Below are 5,325 nucleotides of genomic sequence, written 5' to 3'. Positions count from 1 at the left end.
ATTGTGCCTATTTTGACTTTGCACTGAATTTTTTTTCTTCAAGTGGTGCTTTAGTTAAAAATACAAGCAAGCACACTGTGGACTATCATAACTCAAAAAGAGAATATGATAGAAAAAAACTGAAAGCAGACCTGATTTAGAAAAGCATGTGAGAAAAACATTATTCCTGACAGCTCCATGTCAGCAAATGAATAGGTTAAACCCCTCATTTCCTTTACACTCTCATGTTGTAAAAAGATAAATTGAAGGCGGTCCATATTTGTGGCAAATTTCTACATGTTTGCAACATAGTGTGAACCCTTGAAGCTGCCTAACGTGCAAGCTGGATATACACCTCAAAAAAGGCTTTACATCTCTTGTATTTAGTTACATAGTTAGGTTGAAAAAAGACATAACTCCATGAAGTTTAACCACTGGGGAAATAATCATATAAAATTCCTATGGACATTGATCCAGAGAAAGGCAAAAACCTGGGTCAAATTGCTCCAACTGGGGAAAAAAAAACTCCTTCCTGATCCCATGAGGCAATCAGATGTTCCCTGGATCAACAGTCTTTGTTGTCTTTACTTTAAAAGTGTATTACCCAGTTATATTCTGTGCTTCTAGAAAAACATCCAGCTTTTTCTTAAAGCAATCTATAGTTCTTGCTGAAACTACTTACTGAGAAAGCCTATTCCACATTTTCACAAACCTTACTGTTAAGAATCCCTTCCTTATCCAGAGATTAAATTTATTTTTCTTCCAGGTGCAAAGAGTGCCCCCTTGTACCTTGTAATGGCCTTAAAGAGAATACATGGAAAGAAAGTTCTCTATATGGACCATTTATATATTTATACAGGGTGATTATATGCCCCCTTAAACTTCTCAAGGGAGAATAGGTTCAGTTCTGCTAACCTCACCTCATAGCTAAGCTCCTCTATTCCTTTTGTTAGTTTAGATGCCCTTCTTTGCACTCTTTCCAATTCCACATTATCCTTTTTGTGAACTGTTACCTAAAACTAGACTGCATATTTTGGCGATCAGATGAGACCAATGCTTTGTACAGGGCCAGGATTATGTCTCTCTCTCTGCAGTCTGTTCCTCTTTAAATACAAGAAAGTACTTTACCAGCTTCATAAATTGCATCTTGGGATTGTGTGCTGTTATTAGGTCTATGATATATCAGAACCCCCAGATCCTTTTCCATTTTTGACTCCCCAAAAAGTGTTCGCCCTAGACAGTAAGAAGCATGCATGTTGGTAGCCCAGGACTGCTTGTAGATTATAGACATCCTGTAAGGCCTAATTCCATTACATAGTTTGGTGTCATCTGCTAGCACAGAAATGGTACTTTTAATCCCAAACTCTATATAATTTATAAAGATGTTAAAAGGTAAAGGCCCCAACACTGAACTCTGGGGTACACCACTAATAACCTTAGACCATTCAGAGTATGAATCATTTATAACAACTCTCTGCATGTGGTCCTTAAGCCTGTTCTCTATCCATTTACAAATTTACTTTTCTAAACCTATTGACCCTAACTTGCATAATAGCCATCTGTGGGGTACTGTGTTAAATGCTTTAGCAAAGTCCAAGCACACTATATCAACTGCTACTCCACTCTCTGCCGTTTCCTTACTTCCTCATTAAAGGAGAGTAAATTTGTTTGACAACTTCTGTATTTCTTGAATACATACTCCTTATCACTTATAATAATATTTTCTAGCAAAAACTCTTCTATGTGGTTAATTATCAAACTCTCTAGGATCTTTCCAGCTACAGGAGTTAAACTTAATCTATCTCTAGTTACTTGGTAATAAATTTGTTCCCTTTTTAATAATAGTAACAACATTGGCTGTATGCCTATCGATTGCTACAATGCCAGTGATTAGAGTCTAAAAAATAAAAAAATAAAAAACCACGGCTTTAAAATTACAGAGCTCAGCTTTTTAAAGACACATGGATCAATCAACCTTTTTATCCAACTGCTTCTCATTCATTTGCTCACTTTTGGCTTGGGAAACAAGTGGCTTAATAAGGTGGAGTTGGAGAACACAGAAGTTTGAAAACAAAAGGAGTATACTCTAAAGAAACTACAAACTGTAAGTAAGCTTTTATTGCAATCTGTTTTTCATTTTGAAGTTTTGTACATTTTATTTCCTGTTTACATCTTTTGTTATATTCTTTAAAGTTTTCAAATAATGAAGGTGATCCTTCGTTTTTATATTTTTGGAATGTCCTATTCTTACTGTTTATGGCTTTTTTTTAACATTAGTTGTGAGCCACATAGGTTTTAATGTTAGCTTCTAAATGTATTACCCATTGGAATATACTTTGCAGTGTGTTTGTGTAGAACAGACTTGAAACATTCCCATTTCTATTCTGTGTTTTTGCTTCCTGTTTACAACTTACAATAAATTAAATCATATTATCGCCACTGCTACCAAAATATTATTTTATATGCATTATTTGGTATAGGCTATGCATTGTTACAATAAACTAGGTCCAACAGAGTGTATATTCTAGTTGGGGCATCTATAAATTATAGCATAACAATTTCTTGTAATAAATGTATCATTTCCAACCTTTTGCTGTATCTGAAATGCCATTACCCCAGTCAGTTTTAAGCTAGTTAAAATCACCCATCACTACTATTGTCCCAGCCTGTGCAGCCCTTTCTATCTATGCAAGTAGTTGATTCTGTAGTTTTACTTTAGCACTGAGGGGCCTATAGCAGACTCCAATAACTAACTGTGTACTATGCATCCCCATATGCATATACTTCACCCATACTGTCACTGATTTAGATACAGGCGCCACCACCTCGTTTTCTTCTGTCTTTCTAAAAGAGAGTATAGCTAGGAATGTTAACAACCCAGTCAACTAAAAAACAAAGACAAGATTCAGCAATACTAACTAATTCATAATGCTCCTCACTGGTTAAGGCTTCCAACTCCCCTATTTTGTTTGCCAGACTTCAAGCATTGGTGAACAGGCTCTTTAAACCATTGCTGTGTTTACCAGTAGTGTTTGCCAAATCCTTTTGTTTTTCAGCACACTTAGTACTGCCCACTCCAATGTTTGTGTGTAACATGGAAAACTCCTTATATTTATCCTTAACCCTCCGCCCAACTATCCCCAATCCACCCTCCACTAGTGACTGACCCCTGTATGACCCTTCTGCCACCTTATTTGACTGTCCCATGCCCCACTGTCCTTGTTTAAATATTCCTCCACCGTTCCCATAAATCTTTCCTCTAGCACAGCAGTCCCCCTTCCATTTAGGTCCAAATCATCTCTGGCATATAGGTTGTACCCCAATGAAAAGTCAGCTCAGTGATCTAAGAACCCAAACCCACTTCTTTTTACAATAGGACTTAAGCCATATGTTCAGCTGTCTAAGCTCCCGTTGTATTTCCTGTGTTGTGCATGGGACATGCACCAACCCGCCGAACCCTGGTACCAGGAGGACAGCAAACCATTCTGTTAAAGCGATCAAACTATTCTATCAGTCCTACTGATCATAAAATACCCTATTACAGCCAATTATCTATGCCTTCCTGCATTGCCTTCCCCACCCCTACTAGATAGGCTGCTCTCCTGGCTGTTAGGGGTAGCAGTAACATCTAGGGCTACCACCCCTGAGTTTGCCACCCGCATATTTTCACAAAACTTTGCAAATTTGTTGGGGTGCTCAAACAGAGAGCTGGTCTTCCTTCTCTGGGAGCCCCTACCACTCCCTCTAACTTCAGTAACCCAGCTCCCAACCTATTTATCCTGATTTACCTCTCCACCCTCCACGACTGTCCCATTAACTACCTATCAGTGAGCTGGAGACCCCTCTCAAGGTGATCCAGTGGTTTCAGTGTTCTGATGGCCTCCTCCAGTTCTCTAATGTGAGATCGCAGAAGGGTGACATGCTCAGATCTGTCACATATTCACCTTGGAGCTGTTTTTTTTATTTGTGTCCAGATAAGGAAGGGATTCTTCACTGCAAGGTCTGTGAAAATGTGGATTCGGCTCCCTCAGGAAGTAGTTTCAGCAACTACTATAGATTGCTTTAAGAAAAAGCTAGATGTTTTTCTAGAAGCACAGAATATACCTGGGTATTAAGGCTTTAAAGTAAACATAACAGTGACGGTTGATCCAGGGATCATCTAATTGCCTCATGGAATCAGGAAGGAATTTTTTTCCCCTATTGAAGCAAAATGTACCAGGTTTTTTTTTTGCCTTCCTCTGTACCAACTATGTCTTATAGGGTTTTATATCTGGGATATATTTATTTCCCTAGTGGTTGAACTTGATAGACTTATGTCTTTTTTCAACCTAACCTACTATGTAACTTTGTAACATTTAGACATATGAAACAACAACCCTTTTCTTTTTCCACTTATCTTCAGAAAATGATTACTAAAATTCATAACCAACTAAAAAAATAAAGGAGCATCCTTCACTATTTGAGATATCTATGATAATTTGTCACCTATACATACCTGTAATAGAACACATGCAAAAGTACCACACTTCCTATATCATCTATTTTCATTAATCTTTTTAAACTTATCTAATCATGATATATATATATATATATATTTATATTTATTTATATTTAATATTATTTGCAGAGACCTATAGTCAACACCATTGGGATGCCCTGATATGAATATTCCTATATGTTCCCTTTTATTCTACACCAGTCATCATGATTGTTCTATGTAAGTGAAAATATTTTTATAGTGTAACTATATGTTTGCTAAATATTTAGAGATGTTTAATCTGTGATTTCTTCTTTTTATTATGATTAATATTAACAGCATTCTGATCTCAAAAATCCCCTGAAGAAGCCTTAGGGCGAAACGCGTCAGGTAATTGAGTTATCCCTAATACTGATACCGATGTGAGAATGTAAACACGATATTACAGTAGCTTTGTATTATTTGTACAATTTATTGTATGGTTTTGAACACAACTAGCACAGTAGGGCTAAGATAGAAATAGGGCTACGATATAATTGAATTAATAACACATATAATTTTACATTGATGCCTACTAAAAGCCTGTCTTTTCTCCTACCCTTTCCCTTTTGAATCATTTAGGATTATTTCACAGTACAAGATGGGTGGGGAGCAGCCACAGCCGATCCCCAAGGTCTATAGAACACGCCCACTCTTGGGGAGCTCACGCTGAAGCAGAATCCCATAGTAAGGGTCCATAGTAAGAATATCCCATTGTCTAGGTAAGATGTTCTGTATGTTGTGGTGATGGCAGTTGTATCAAGTTATAGGATGAAGGTTTTCTGAAGGTTTAGGAGTTTGGTGGATGAGATTTATTGTATCCTCACTGT

The 5,325-nt window shown here is 37.2% G+C and overlaps 1 long non-coding RNA gene across 1 annotated transcript; it reads left to right on the top strand.

Moving 5' to 3' along the window:
• The first annotated feature begins 1,973 nt into the window (after window positions 1-1,973).
• On the top strand, window positions 1,974-4,816 carry LOC140335888 (uncharacterized). The gene is made up of 3 exons (XR_011921769.1): window positions 1,974-2,083; window positions 4,607-4,696; window positions 4,796-4,816. It is a non-coding gene; the product is annotated as an uncharacterized lncRNA (long non-coding RNA).
• The last annotated feature ends 509 nt before the right edge of the window (window positions 4,817-5,325 follow it).

Source organism: Pyxicephalus adspersus, chromosome 7 (assembly GCF_032062135.1).
Source record: "Pyxicephalus adspersus chromosome 7, UCB_Pads_2.0, whole genome shotgun sequence".
NCBI lineage: Eukaryota > Metazoa > Chordata > Amphibia > Anura > Pyxicephalidae > Pyxicephalus > Pyxicephalus adspersus.
Note: the sequence above shows the minus strand (reverse complement) of the source record. Positions and strands in the feature narration are given on the sequence as shown.